This window comes from Artemia franciscana, chromosome 8, assembly GCF_032884065.1.
Source record: "Artemia franciscana chromosome 8, ASM3288406v1, whole genome shotgun sequence".
Classification (NCBI taxonomy): domain Eukaryota; kingdom Metazoa; phylum Arthropoda; class Branchiopoda; order Anostraca; family Artemiidae; genus Artemia; species Artemia franciscana.
The window spans coordinates 2,537,910-2,554,886 of record NC_088870.1 but is presented as its reverse complement, the minus strand read 5'-3'; the positions used below and the strand labels follow the sequence as shown (position 1 = coordinate 2,554,886).

At 33.4% G+C, this 16,977-nt stretch overlaps 1 protein-coding gene across 6 annotated transcripts in view; it reads left to right on the top strand.

Annotated features, from left to right (window-relative positions):
- Positions 1-16,977, top strand: part of LOC136029875 (tetratricopeptide repeat protein 7B-like) — a 235,461-nt gene that overhangs the window by 189,736 nt on the left and 28,748 nt on the right. The gene's annotated exons all lie outside the window — the stretch shown is intronic.

The following is a 16,977-nucleotide window of genomic DNA, read 5'->3' as shown; positions in this document are numbered from 1 at the left end:
CGCCCAATTCAGGCTGCAACGAATCAATCAAGTCATTTTAAATCTTCTATTTATATTTCTCCATATTGTTAACCTCTGACCAATGACTAGTCTTCGCTCTGAGAACATTTGTGTGACTTTATGCAACGGGTACCTGAAGTCTGAAACCAAATTTGTATTTTTGCTATCTTGGGAAGTAGCTAATTTAGGTAAATCAAACTTTCAGGAATGGATCAAATACTTAAAATATACCGTGGGAAGGTGTTATCATGCTACTATCCCAACCTTTTCTTATTTTTAACGGTTAGAATATTGCATAAATGGCGGGTATAAACTCCTCTAAATTTTGGCGAAAACATTTTACCTTAAATTTTGGTTTTCAGTCTCTTTATGGCTCTCTCAATGGCTCTATTTTTTTTAAATGAAATTCATATTATTTCAGTAGCATTTATTCTGCATCACGGCTTTTTTCCCTAAATTTAACAAATAGATTTTCTAATCTTTCAAACATTTTGAATCAAACAGTTCATGGTAACGGTAAATGGAATTTTGATACCAATAGTTACATCAAAAGAATTGCATTTTAATGCTGATTTTAAATATTTAAGTTTCATCAAGTTTAGTCTTACCCATCAAAAGTTACGAGCCTGAGAAAATTTGCCTCATTTCGGAAAATAGGGGGAAACATCCCATAAAAGTCATACAATCTTAACGAAAATCACACCATCAGATTCAGCGTATCAGAAAACCTCATTGTAGAAGTTTCAAGCTCCTATCCACAAAAATGTGGAATTTCGCATTTTTTGCCAGAAGACAGATCACGGATGCGTGTTCTTTTTTTTTTTTTTTTTTTTTTTTTTTTTTTTTTTTTTTTTTTTTTTTTTTTTTTTTTTTTTTTTTTTTTTTGTCAGGATTAAGCAAAGGCATGAGGCTCAGGATACTTTCCTTGTGCGTCATTTGAGTATTATATCCATTTGCCAATGTTTTGGTTTTGTAACACAATGATTGTAAAAGGTCATCCAAGGTCAGTGACCTGAAGGGAGCCAGGGAGGGGCGGATTCAGGTACTTCAAAACATCCTCCAAGGGATCATCGAGTTTCTGGATCGATTTTTGAGAGTCTCATTTATCCTACTCGACTACTTTGCAAGATAGACAAAAGTCGCTTATCTAGAATTTTACCAAATTTTGTGTATGAGTAAAAAAATTTGCTTATGGTTAAAAAAAGGGTTTTTTGTCATTGGACCGTCAAAAAAGACTTTACGCTAAAATGCGTGTTTTTTTTTTTATCCCTGTGGTCCGCAATGCTCTTTGGGTAAAGCCGTATTTTTATGCTTCAAACGAATCACCCCTATTGCTACACACTTTATTGCAGACTGAACAAACGAGTTTATTTTTAGTTTGTATCTTTAATTTAATATAATCAAGTTTATTTCTTGGCAAGCTATAAATTTACTGATTTTGTGAAAAAGATTTATTTTGTAAAAGTGACATAGAGCTAAAAAACTGATTTTTTTTTTTTTTTTTTTTTTTCGAATAACCTTTGGCGTTGTTTTTCGGCAAAAAAAGAAAAATACGATTGCACCTAACTTGAATAGTCGACCGCAGCAAAAGAATAAAAGTGAAAAGAATTTAAAAAAAAAAATGCCCCAGCATTAGGTGAACACAAATCCTAATCTTAGGTGAAGGACATTAGGTTAGGTCAAAGGAATGTTTCGGGGCAGAGGATCTTGGCATACAAAAATTATTTCTAGGTAAGTAATTATGTATAGATATATATATATATATATATATATATATATATATATATATATATATATATATATATATATATATATATATATATATATATATATATACATATATATATATATATATATATATATATATATATATATTTATATATATATATATATATATATATATATATATATATATATATATATATATATATATATATATATATATATATATATATATATATACATCCCAACAGCTTTTTTTTTATGTGTTAGTGCTGTTGCATTGGTGATTTCTCTTTTCGTTATATATATATATATATATATATATATATATATATATATATATATATATATATATATATATATATATATATATATATATATATATATATATATATATAATTTGTTTTGTATATAAAACATTTAAAATATTTTTGTCGCGAAAGTGGGTATATGTAGTTTCAAGCCTTAATACGAGGTTATCTCAGAGGCTTTTGCGAATGGGGAAGGGATCTAAATACGAGAAAAAGTATTATGTGCGTACATATTTTCTTGATATCCCTAGAGAAAAAATAACAGAATATGTCCTCTACCATAGGTGTGCAAAAGCCTTAGGATTAGGTAATGTCAGTGAAAGTCTCTTGGTAGGGGAGGGTGTAATTATAATATTAGTTTTTTTTCAAAACATATTTTGCAAATGTTCGTTATGAAGTCCATTGATTTTCGAATTAAAATCAATTTGGTGAACTGTGATAAAGAAAAGTTGAACCCATTGCTAACTGGAAAATTTGAACGGAGCGTTTTCCTCGGTGGTAGATGTTCCTCCCCTAGTCTAATGGGAGGCGCAAATATTGGCCATGGTTGAAATAAACTCCAATTAAATAAAAACATCGCAATGTTGCAAAATATCTTAATTTTTTGCGATTGACAGGATTTAGAGGCTCAGTCTGAACAGAAGGTGGGTTTGCCATCCCATGGTAAAACTAGCTACATTTTATAGATTCTGATGGATACTCCGTGCAGGGACGATTAATAAGACAAAAGACGTTTTTTAAAGACTATCTTTCCGATCAATAAGTTTTTCAGATATGGACTACTGAATTTGTCTTACAAGTTGAAGAAGGAACTGATGTAGCTAAAACCGCATATCTAATTGATATCTGAGAATAATATAACTGACAATATAATTTTTTGCAAACTCTTTCCCGGCAAAGCCACATCCAGGGAAATTTTTAATAATATTGACGATTTTTAATGAGAAAGGCATAGTGTGGGAAAAATTGCGTTTGGCTTTGTACAGACGGTGGAAAGTCAATGTCGGGACAAAAAAACTAACCTTCGAGCACTAGCTAAAATGAAAATACTTTATATTCTCTGGACGCACTGCTTGCTCCACAGAGGAGTACTTTTACGGAAAAATGTGATTGAGGAGCTTATGGATATTTTTACAAAACTAACGATAGCTATAATATACATAAAAAAAAAAACATTTCATTATAAGCGACCCTGCTTAATAGTAAGCGTAACTCTAAAAAACGTAATTTTTACAACAATAGTTGCATCAAAAGAAAGTAGTCATTAAGTTTAGACTTACCCATCAAAAGTTACGGGCCTGAGAAAATTTGCCTTATTCTAGAAAATAGGGTGAAACGCCCCTTATAAGTCATAGAATCTTACCGAAAATCACACCATCAGATTCAGCGTATCAGAGAACCCTACAGTAGAAGTTTCAAGCTCCTATCTACAAAAATGTGGAATTTTGCATTTTTTCCCACAAGGCAGATCACGGATGCGTGTTTATTTGTTTGTTTTTTTTTTTGTTTTTTTTTTGGTTTTTTTCCCAGGGGTGATCGTATCGACCCAGTGGTCCTAGAATGTCGTGAGAGGGCTCATTCTAACGGAAATTGAAAATTCCACTGCCCTTTTTAAGTAACAAAAAAAATTGGAGGGCACCTAGACCCCCTCCCACGCTCATTTTTTCCCAAAGTCACCGGATCAAAATTCTGAGATAACCATTTTATTCAATATAGTCAAAAAACCTAATTACTATGTCTTTGGGGACGACTTACTCCTCCACAGTCCCCGTGGGAGGGGTCGCAAGTTACAAACTTTGACCAGTGTTTAATATAGTAGTGGTTATTGGGAAGTGTACAGACGCTTTCAGGGGGATTTTTTTGGTTGGGGTTAATGGGTTGCGGGGAGGGGCTATGCGGGGGGAACTTATCATGGAGGAATAAAATTTCCATGATGGGAACGCAGGATTTCTTAGCATTTTTTAAAGAACAATGAAAAAATAAGTGTGAAAAAGTTTTTTCAACTGAGAGTAAGGAGCAGCATTAAAGCTTAAAACGATCAGGAACTATTACGCATATGAGGGGATCACCTCCTCCTAATACCTCGCTCTTTATACTAAAGTAATTTTATTAATTTCAACTATTTATTCTACGGCCTTTGTTATTTAGGTTTTATTCTTAAGGAATTGGGACAAAATTTAAGCTTTAGTATAAAGAGTGAGGTATTGACGAGGGGGTGAACCCCCTCATATACGTTTTAAAAACATACGAATATAGAAGTTCGTTACGTAAGTTAATTCGTAAGTTACGTATATTTTTACTAATAAAAATGTACGTAAAAAATTAAAAGTTCTAGTTGCCTTTTTAAATAACCAAAAATTTGGAGGGTACCTAGGCCTACTCCCCCCTTCTTTTTCTCAAAATAGTCCAAACTGTGAGAAAGTCATTTAGCCATAAAAATAAATTAATATACAAATTTCGTTTTAATTATTCATGTGCGGTGAGCCAAAATCAAAACATGCATTAATTCAAAAACGTTCAGAAATTAAATAAAAAAAACAGGTTTTTTAACTGAAAGTAAGGAGCGATATTAAAACTTAAAACGAACAGATATTACTCCGTATATAAAAGGGGTGTTCCCTCCTGAAAGCCCCGCTCTTTACGCTAAAGTTTTTTACTGTTTTAAAAAGTAGAATTGAGAGAAAGAGTCAAACTTCAGCGTAAAGAGTGGGGCTTTGAGGAGGGAACGGCTCCTTTCATATACGGAGTACTTTCTGTTCGTTTTAAGTTTTAATATTGCTTCTTAATTTCAGTTAAAAAACTTGTTTTTTATTTAATTTATTTACAAAGAGCTGTGACACTTTGGGAGTTAATTACACCTTTCTTCTGTTGTATTTCGGAGGACGCTGGCTATCTCGCACAAAAGTGGCGCAGAAGTTGCATAAACTCAAAGCGAAAATTGCAATTTCTATCGAACAAAATCAAAATGAAGACGCCAATATGTTTAGAAATGGCGATTTAATTATTAAACTCACCTGTTTAGGTAATATTTTAGGAGAATTAGGCTTTTTTGAATAAATCGATGTGAGGGCCACACTTGCACCTATTAATTCAAAAGGACAGTGTGAAAGTATTAATTTGAAAAAAAATGAAGGCAAATTTGGAGAACTGTAAGTTTGACATGTTTCCACTTTTAAATTTATGCGCACAGGATAACATAGAAGCAAACAAAAATCCATTTATTAAATAGTTGAATGCTTTGTTAATTCATTTCTAGAATTATTTCGGTAATCTAAATTTTTACAAAATATATGTTGATGAATTTATTTATCGACGAAGAAAATGGCGATGTTGGATTAAACAGTAATGAGAAAGAAATCTTGATTGAAATTTTCAGATTGCATTTCTTATTAAATTTTGGCTAGATTTTAAGAGTAAATGTAATATTATGTCAAATAAATCTTAAAACGTTTTGATGCCGTTCATAAAATCTCATTTATACGAAACGGGATTTTCTGCATTAGCTGAAATGAAACCGAATATTGGGTTCGTTTGGCTGTAGAAAAGGAGCTTCATGCAGTCATCTTATAACTGACACCGAGATTTGACAAACTTTGCGCTAATTATAGGCAAACACCTCCATCTATATTCGTTTTTTTTCTATCTTTAAGAATTTGTCTTAGTAAATTTGGTAGTACAAAAGATTTTCCCGTCTGGATGGTTTAATAAATTGGAAGGGAGGCACATGATCGAACAATTGGAAGGGAGCCGTAGTAAAATAAAATTTAAAAACCACTGTTTTAACGAATAATTGTCAAAGCTGTGGGAGTACACTAGTCCTTGTCTTTGAGGGTGTAGTATCAAAAAAAATTTCTGGTGAGGATTGCATAAACAGAGTTTTTCGGACAGCAATAGGCCTACACTTTCAGCTCCTTATTTTTCAAATGTTCCTATCAATGTCCCTTTGGATCATCCCTAGAAATAGCTCCTTTGGACAATTCTTAGGGGAGTCCTCATTCTTTTCAAATATATACATAACTGTAGTATTAGGTTATTTCACTCTTTAGCTGTTGAATATTGAAGTATTCGTTTTTTTTCTATTTTGTTTCAATTGGACTTCCGGAGATTTAGGAAACTCTACAGGTAGTTTCCCAAGAATTCACAATTTTCATAGATCTGAGAACAATACGGAGATTTAAAACAATCCAGGTTTATTTTAAAGTAACGCAGAGAACTGTGCTCGCCTCTATTGTTGCCGCGAGGAGAAAAAAGTGCTAGGTTGAATCGAAAGATAAATAAGACGGGATAAAATATATTTATTTTGGCACTAGTTGGAAAAAGACCCGGAAGCAAACGAGAAAACAATTGAGGACATCGGCAAAAACTGTATATAAACAAAGCGATAATTTTAAAATGACGTAAAAATCTGTCAAAATAAAAACCTATATATTCGAGAAGTTTACAAATAAGTTACAAGTAGGTTGCTGGAAAATGAGGTTGCCAATCGCTTTTAAATGCCAAAACCACGATTCTCAAGTTTTTCTGGTTTTTTTTGTGGCTTCAAAATCATCAAGCTTCAACAGAGATCACATTTCAGTCAGGGTTGCCACGTTGAACCGTGAAAGCAAAAGCAAAGAGCAAAAGATTTTTGTCCTTTGGTGTTCAAGCATTAACAGCTGGCTGATTTTTTTTAGCTCGTTTTTTGTTGGTTTTTCACCTACTTTTCTTTTTTCTAATTTTTGTGCCCGCTGCTACCGAAAACTGCATAACTACATATGCATGTGTTTTCCGTTAAAAAGCGGAATCCTTATTTTCAGAATTTTTAAGATATATGGCTATGTAAGTTTCCACTTAATCAAGTAAACAATCAGTTTGCATTTCACTGTCCTTGGTATTTTAAATAAAATTTTCCTTATTCTAAGATAAAATGTTTCAGAAGTTATAAACGGATGAGTACTGTGGTGTAAATAACAGATTAATAAAGGAGATGCACTTAAATTTGCTTATATACAATGTTAATAGATAACCGTGTTATTAATTTGCCTTCTATGCATTACTTCCAGTGGGAAATACTAATGTGTTAGAACAAAATCATTTATATCAATTTTACCGACAGAAGCTCCTAAACCTATTCTCATGATGAGCTGAGACACGCTGGAAAAAACGTCTCCCAGTCTTCAAAAGAATTACTCATTCTGGAAATTTTTTTTCTTGCATTCCAGAAAAAGTATTTTATTTTGTTCATTAATACCTCTTCTTTCTCAGAGGGAACGTATCAAAAAAGGTATGTATGTGGGGAATAATAAAATACCTCTGGGTATTAGAAAGGTATTGAGAGGTGGGTATTGACCCACCTCTGGGTCATTTCTGTAATGCAAAATGCACCTCTTTCTGTTAGGGATGTTATGTTCCTTTTATTTATTCCATTGTTTTTAGGGGTCCCCTAAACTGCCTTAACAAGCTGAGTAACCGATTTAACAGCATGTCTAATCTGATAAGACAAAGATGATACCTTGTTAATCTAAAGTAGAATCCCCTGGATTCTCCTGGGCTATTCATATCTGAAAACTATAACTTTCAAAAATATTTATGTTGGTTCTTTCAGAATTTTCTGGGCAGTACCACATTTTTGTCATTTTTGCCACGTTGAACCGTGAAACTAAGAAGCCAGACTAATTAGTTAAATATGACAACGCTTTTTCTTAGTAAAAATTCAAACATTACATTTTGTTGATTTCTGAAGTCAACTACACCTTCTTAAACTGTTTTACGGTGGCATAATTTCATCAAAATCCTGTCGTGGGGGGGGGGGGCAAAGTTGGAGCCAGCTTTCCCAAATCAAGTGAAAATGACAGTGAAAAAGGGAAAATGAGCCGTATAGTACTATAAGAGCAAAAATATACTAAAGAAAACTGACCTGTTTCTCTGGATGCTTGAATTATGCAGATTATCTTAGTCTTGATAATTTTTTCAGAAACTGAATTTCAGCTGGGGGTGGGGCAAAATGAGGTCTTTAGGGGTTATCCCCCCCTGCCCCATAGCAAATAACGCTCCTGTTTCCGCTCAGTTCAGATAATCAGATTCATTTTTCACTGTCTTGGTATTTTAAAAATATTTGACAAATCGCCTGAAGGTAATTTTCTTCTTGTTTTTGTACTAAAAATGGGAGAAAGACCAGTTTGAGTAGTTACACGTATATATCTTGCAATCGGATAAAGCTATGGCTTTTTATTTTAGAATTGTTACGAAAAGTCACTTTGTGTTGGTTAAGTTACATTAATGTGATTTTTACTTTATGCTAAAAATTACACCTAAATGGGTGATCATTTTGTATGAATGGTGAAAATATATTCCTCCAGCTGAAGAGTGACTTTAAGGTGATTCCCTCCTTCCCATCCGAAGGAGGGAAGGAGTCCCAATCCGTTTATCTGAAGGAGTTGAACGGAAAAGTTTGGCCTAAATGGCATAAATGGCCTAAAGTTTGGCCTAAATGACCTAAATGGGTGCCCATTTTGTATGGTGAAAATATATTCCTCCAGCTGAAGGTGATTCCCTTCCCACTTTAAGGTGATTCCCTCCTTCCCATCCATGTTTATCTGAAGGAGTTGCAACGTAAAAGTTTGGCGTGACAACTTAGATTCTTTTTGCCCTGAAAACACTTTTTAAGGCTTCATAAACCCCAATCCCATCTAACATGTCAAACCCTGCAATGATAAACATAAATAAATGAAACCTCAGATGAATCAGTCTGATAAAGCTTACAAATAACTATTTATAAAAAATATTTTATCTTTATTAGAAAGTATATTTGTTTTTGAACTAAAGTGTCATAGCGTGATAGTATAACCTCTGAAATTAGAGGGCTGTGTCAACAGTTTTTGATTGTTGCAATTCGATTCACTATCAACGAACTTTCATTTGGTAGCCTTTTGGCCTTGCTGGGACCAAAACTATTCTTTTGTGGCAGAATTAGATGTTAGCAGTTTTTTCTGACGCAATCCCTTTTGTTAAAAAAATATAAAATATAATATAAATATTTTGTTAAAATAAAAATATAAATATAAAAATATAAATATAATTATAAAAATATAAAAATATAAAAAATATAAATATAAATAAAAAATATAAAAATATAAAATATAAAAAAATATAAAAAATATAAATATAAAATATAAATATAAATATAAAAAAAATATAATTTATATAAATATAAAATATAAAATATAAATATAAAAATTATAAATTACCAAATAAATCAGCTTTTCCTCGATTTCCTGTCGCTTTTGACTCAACTAGATTACTCCTGTTGGGGAAACAAATTACCGGAGTAGCACGCATCTGTGACCATCCTTATAGAGGGGGAAATATAACACTTCATTTTTATGTTGACGTGGGCTTGAAATTCCCTCCCCAGGGTTTCGATTGGACCATTTTACAGATTTTTTTTTCTGTTAACAAAAGCAGGTCTTTGTATTATTGAGAAAGAAAGCTGTATAAGCATGCCACCTAGGCTTGTGATAAACATATTTGAAATAAATATTTTACATATTATATTTCATAAGAATATAACTAGGGGATCGGGGATAAGTAGACTGTAGAGCGAAAAACTGAGTGAATTGTTTAAGAATATCAGTCAGTTATAAAAAAAATTGTATGATTTTCTTCGGGGGAAATGTGAACCCCCAGGTGGAGGAGTCTGTATGGTAAGGGATGCCTCTGTTGGTTCCCTTTTCTCATCTATTTTTGTGTCACTATTTCCTGCTGACGAAGCGCTTGCTGCTAATCTTGTTCTCCAAATATACAATTTATTATTCTCCGATCTTTTAATATATACCTGGCTTTCATCCATACTATGATTCAAAAGATAGGTTTATGTGAATGATATGTTGTTGCTAAGTTTTTCTCGGGTCTCGTGACATTATTGATTAGGTTTTTGCCAATACTTATCTTCTGCTGAAAAGTACAGCCTTTTACTAGTCAGAGCCGTGTGTTTCTTGGAAAACAAATTTGGACTATATGCATGAGTGCAACCTGGAAATTTCTCAGGGGGGATTCCCACCTGGAGATTGGTTTTATCAATCCTGAGAATGAGTTTGAGAATATTTCTCGTTATCTAATTTTTACATTTTTAATGTGTTCTTGTTTCCTAGGGGAGGGGAATTGTCCAGAAAGGGCAGAGTAGATATATCTGTCCCTGAAGATACGTTGTCTAGGTTTAGATTCCAACGGCGGCAAGACCGACTCAAGGATCCTTGCTGTCGAAAATCATCGTTTGACGTTTACTAACAAACATTTAGGGGGACATTGCCCCCTGGTATCCTTCTGACGGTACCCACGGCTGCGGATCCATTTTTGAAAGTCTCGTAGAAGTCGGAGAATCGCTATGGTCAATAATTTAATAAGGACTGCTTGCAGATTACTGTCCTTATTCGGTACAAAATATTGGTGTGTCACTTTTTTCAACAACTAAGTTTGTGAAACCAAAGCACCTTTCCCAACTCACAAATCACCGTTTTGCAGAATCATTTCGTACCGCAATAACGTAACGAACTATGAATCTGATTTTGGAAAAGTTACAACCAAGTTACAAACACATATGCCATCTACCCAGTAGACAATAGGTGTCATGCAACAAAATGTAAATTTATGTATATATTTGTTTGAAAATTCACTGAAGAAGATAACACCTCGTAGAAATGGAACGCATCTTCTTAAGAGCCGCCCTCGCCCCTTCCCCTTGATATTGTTCAGTTGTTGAAAGCTGAAGATTATGGTTAGTAAGAGCATGACATAATCTTAGCAATGGTGCGGTGAGTTCTGATGCCCCTTTATCTGTAGTGGTGTGAATCTTTCTGTAAAACTAAGCTGACGGGCCTATAAACATGGCCAGGCATTTGTGAAGAGCGCAGTCTCTTACCCCTGGTTCCCACTCGTGGCTCACCGCCAAGAGGACATTCACCATAATCTGAATGAACTAGCAGCGAAAGCTTCCCCTATGGGCCAAGATGATTAATGTTGATAAACGCAAAGTATGCCAAGCGCAGTTGTGACGACCATTGCAGCTGCGTCAATCCTGACACGATTTTTTCTTGGGAACAGACGTACGACAGAACCGGATGGATGTTCAAAAAGAAACGCCGACTTTTGTGTCGCTGCGACAAACTCTAGAAGAATTCAAATCAGCCAAAATTAGCTTTTCAATCAGCTCCATGACTTTGGTTATGATTTTTTTTTTTTAATCAGAACAACGCATGCTATTTGTTGTATGAGTTGAAATTATTCAACGCATCCGACATTGCAGCAAAATGGATGGTTTTGCTTCGTTTGTCGCACGATTTGTGTCATTTGTTGCATGTCGCAGGATCTTGCGCGAAATCGCAGCAGTGGAAACCAGGGGTTATAGTCAACGAATATCCGCTAGCTACGTGCGATTAAAGTGTTGCATATCCATGAGCTGGATGGGCTTGAGCAAAATCCCAAGATTAGGCACTGCAGGGTGGTTTGTCTTAAAGGGATTAACTTAAGTCACCTCCGTCACCCCTGGATGAAGGGCTGTCTTAAAGGTCTAGTGAGTTCTATCTGAACGAGCATTTTGAAGCACAAACGGTGCAAGTATGATTTAGTGTGTGAAATACAATTGTACCAAAATTAATCTGTCAAGTATCACGCGCTATCTTCAAAACATACAGACCAGTCAATCTGAATGGCCTCTTTGAAATACGAAGAGCTGAAGAACGATTAATGTGTCAATTACGATTATTGATGTACAGCTAATATGTCAAATATCTGCTGATCAAGTGCAATTAATGCGTCCCACACTCCTTTAACTGGATGGACTCAAGTACGGTTCCTAAATTAGGGACGGAATGACGGCTTGTCATGAAGGAAATAACTTCCTTCCCCTCACTGTCAGCAGAAGCGTTGTTTTATTTGGTTGTAATGCAATCCGTCTGACTAGTTTCTTTTAAATACGGATGCCCAAAAGAAGCTTAGTGTGTCTAGTGTCTGCTACGTAACACTGCGAGTGTAAACGAATTTTGTATCGCAAAATTCTTGAAAAACCCAAGCTAAACCCTAAGATTAGGCGCAGTGAACCGCTTTCAGATAGTTTAGTGGTAGATAGATAGATTTCAGATACATAGTGGTAATCAAAACTAAGAAAAATAATATGAAAGTTCCAAAGCTCTAAATTTTGGCACAAATTTATATATATATATATATATATATATATATATATATATATATATATATATATATATATATATATATATATATGCCTTTTTTTATGTTTTCATTGAGAAAACACAAAATTTTTCCCCCTTAGATTTTGAAAAAGAAACTTACCCGCCTTCTACATTTTTGTGAATTGACACTCCTGGTGCTATATAAGATCATTATTTAGTAACAGCTCATAAAAAAAAATTTCTAGGGCTTCTGCCTTCTATGTGTTAAGCTGTAATGAAGAGATGTGGAAAGAATATCTGTCAAGTTGACTTTCTAATTCTATGGAAATCTCCAGGACACTTCCTTTTATTATAGGTTATAAATTTAGTGATAGGATGAATCAATTTGCTCAATTTGATACTGAATAATTCATATGCTTGGAATAGAGCCATCATGGAAAAGGTCACATTGCGGCTTGACTCAGCAAATGGGTCATAAATATGTATTTGGTTAGTAGAAAGTCTCGCTCAGTTTTAATAACTAATATCTAAAAGCAAGTTAGATAAATCGCTAGAAAAATTTGTATATATATATGTCCATCAGTTATTAAGTTAAGAGTAACATAAAAAAAGAGATCAGTTGGACTTATTCTGCATGGTGACCCTTAAGTAGAATTTAGTCAATTTAAAAAGCATATCGCTTTCAGACTTTACGCAGGCCAACCGTCTGGGGCTACACGAAAAGCAAGTCGTCCTCGCCTGGGTTGGGAGGATGTCATAAAAAAAGACTTCAAGGAAATGGGAACTTCCTGGGAGGGTGTAAAGAGGGAGGCCTTGAATAGATTAGGTTGGAGGAGGAGCGTGTGTACCTGTGTTGGCCTCAGGCGGCTTGGTACTGGAGTGAGTTATTAGTAGTAATAGCAGTAGTACTAAATGGTATTGATTCTTTTTTTCAACCAACTTAACAGGTATATATATATATTTCCTATCATAAAATATAAAATACAATTTTGATGCAGTTCTGTATCTGACGTTAAATTTTTATATAATCATGAAAATGGACGAGAAAGAAAGAGAAATTTTTTTGTGCACACAGGGTTGCCATAGGGCGAAAATATTCCACAATGTCTAAAAGTATCCGAACATAATTTTTTTGTAGTATTTGATAGAAAAAATGGTCTCCTGGCCCGAAACGCGCATTTCACTTGTGCAAAAGAAATACCTATATACTATAAAATGCTAGTTGCTTTGGTTACAATCTGGTTGTAATTTTTGAATAACAATTAAGCATTACAACATTACACCTTCCCCCTCCCCCTCCAATATAAGAGAAGAATAATTCGTACCCTAATCAATATTCATTCTTCTTTTTCTAATAACGACCCCAAGAATTATAAGAAAAGAAAAAATGACATTTAATTTACCCATTTTTGACTTTTTTCTTCAAATCTCCCATCCCCTTCTCCCCCTCCCGTTAAGGAGATACTGCGTACAAAACTGCACAATCTGAGTATTTTTGCAAGTTAGTTTCAATAACGGCTTTACAGACAGGTGACTCTGTATCCCCAATGTTTAAAGAAGCAAATAATATATGTATTTATATATATATATATATATATATATATATATATATATATATATATATATATATATATATATATATGTATATATATATATACATATATATGTATATATATATATACATATATATGTATATATATTATATATATATATATATATATATATATATATATATATATATATATATACATGTATATATATATATATATATATATATATACATGTATATATATATATATATATATATATATATATATATATATATATATATATATATATATATATATATATATATATATATATATATATATATACGCGCTTCATTATAAATTCGTTTGAAAAAGAAACTCAAACAGTATTCACTTTACCAACATCAAAATTTAAGAAAAAAAGGATACCCTGTAAATCAATCATAACAGTCTTCCAAGTATCCGCAGTGCAGTATCTTACCACCATGCTATTTCTAGTGGCAACATTTTTTTTCTGCTAAGAATCTTCAAGAAGTCTTAGGAATAATAGTAACCTCTGGAGAAAAGAAATCAATTGGAATGGAAATGTCTTCTAATAAATAAGAGATGTGATGTGTGAAAAATAACGTGGAAAACTTTGTTGTGTTTTTAAAAACTGTTTACTTTTTTTTCTATTATCCGAAAGTATTTGGGAGAAAAGGTTCCAAAGATCTCTGGAACTTTTTTTAATTTCTGCTTCTCTTTTTTCACTTTTTTTTAATCAATTAAAATTGATTAAAGCAAAATTAAAATTCGGTGTAGTTTCACAAAAGAAAGGTTTTTGACATGCTAACAAAATCACACAGAAATCAAAAGTGATGTTTTACCAACCTTGCATGAAATAACCCGAGTTGTATTTTCAAGTTTAAAACTGTTGAAGTTCTTCTCATGTCCTCTCTTAACCTGGGCGCTTTACACGTTTCTGCACATTAGTTTGAACGTTAGGGAGAGGGTAGGATGTTCTACGGCTCGAAACATATTCTTAATAAAAATAATAAAAACACAATTCACAATAATAAAAATTAAAAATATGAAAATTTATTTTGGGGAGATGTGTTGTGGTGGGTGATATCTCCTTCCCTATGTAACCTGTGTACCGATATGCCTGTATAGTACTTTAAATCAGTCTCCATCAAGTTTGGCCATTAGGGGGGTGTGGAGGATGCTCGATGGCTAGAAATGCATTCTTAGTAAAATAATCTGAACACAATTAATCATAACGAAAATGAACAATAATAATGATCTATTTTTGAGAGGTGTGAGATTAATTTCTCCTCTTCTGTGTGCCATTTAGCATATATGGTTTTATAATATTTTAAATCAGTCTCCATCATCCAAAATCAAGCTTTCAAATTACGCAAATTATGCAAACCCTTTTTTGGAATCTGAATATATACTTAAAGGTAAAAAGTGCAGATACGTGGTCCTATGGAGCTGATGCTGGGAGATGACTGACGAGAGCGTTGGAGATTTTGGAATTGATTTTCTCTTTCAGAATGTTTGCAACATGCCAATTTTCGTTTTCAGCCACAATTATTGTTTCTTCCTTAATTATATTGTTTCCTCCTTAAGGCTCTGTTTCTAAAAATATCCGTTAGATTGGTTTCACCTTCGCCCTCCTATGGCTTTCTGTTGCACATAAATACCCAGGAAAAAAATAATAAAATGTTTCAATTCTAAATTCTTGGTTCAACCTGCCTAAGACCATAGGTAAGCGCGTCCCTTGTTTACCTCTCATTCCAGGCAATCTAATGGTCCTATGTCAATTTTAAATTCTTGGTTCAACCTGCCTGAGACTCTTGGCAGGCGTGACTTGCTAAAAGATAATAAACCGTGTATTTGGTCCAATAAGTGAGGCGCCCGCATACTTCAGCCGTTTACACGTGCCAAATTGATCAAACACATGAAACTATAGGTTCTATCATTATACTAGCTATATGACTATCTACCTTGGTTCTACTGCCCTAGCAATGACGCGTGGACGGATAATAGCTATTAATGCCAATTTTTTCTTCTCAATCAATTGGACTATCTGTCTTAACTTTTTCTACAATTAGCCATGGCTTGATGCCCACAACTATTCCATTTTAATTCAAAATTCAACGGATTCGGTCGAGACCTTCGGCCTCGACAAAAATGTATCTTTAGTTTTATTTGTCAGAAGACATTGGAAAGTCAATACAGAGTTATCAAAGTTGACCAATTCGGGTAGTTGACCAATCCACGCGTAGGATTTTACCGAGATCTATATGACTCGTTCATTAGATGTACTCTTTTCTAATGTAAGCACGACGGCTTATCCATGAAGATTGTGATTTAAAGATATTCACTATGGTTGCCAAATTGACACTATGATGTTAAATTGGTACTTTTGGGGGACTTTTCGCACATTCCAGCCAAATTTTGACAGTTAATGCTAAAATGATACTTTTGTTAAGACTTTTATTACCTTAAAATACGTAGGTTAGATATATTTCTCAAACATACATTTGTTTTACCTTAAATGTTTTTTATGCACCTTGGCTAATATTTAAAATGGAAATTAACCTCAAACTTTGCTTCGCGTACTTCTTAAACATGTAAATAATCCAATATTTTAGCGAGAGTAGACAGTAAGCTCAATAAAGTTTTGGTGACTCCGGACTGTGATCTCATTTGCATAAATGAATTTATGTTTTAATAAATGAATTGATATTGAAATGAATTTAATGAATTAAATGAATTTGACATTAAGTAGTATTTGAAGAGGGAATTTGCATACTTCAAGTATTTCTAATTTATGTTATGTCCCCCCAAGTAGGTGGCAGTACAGACTGTGAGTCATAATCTTCTTTCTAACAGCTTTTACTGATAATCTTTAAGAGCAATTATAGCTTTTTGTATTATACTATTCTATTTATAGAGCGAATAAAGAAAGCAAAAAAGTTATGTAAATTTACTGCTGCTGAAAAGAGGGAAATAAACAATATTTCGGCCAAGGCCTCCTCTAAGCCGTTTGTGACATGAATGGAGACTGCATATAGATATCATATTGACGAAAGTTCATGAAACGAACGTTTTATCTCATAGACTTCAGTCTATTTGTTATTCTCTTTGCAATTTGGATGGCTGAGCAAGGATCTCGATCGAAATATCTACATTGCTTCCTTATTTTAACTGGATGGAAGTTTTCATTGTTTTTTAGTTGTGCTCCTCATTCCTTTTTTGTCTTGT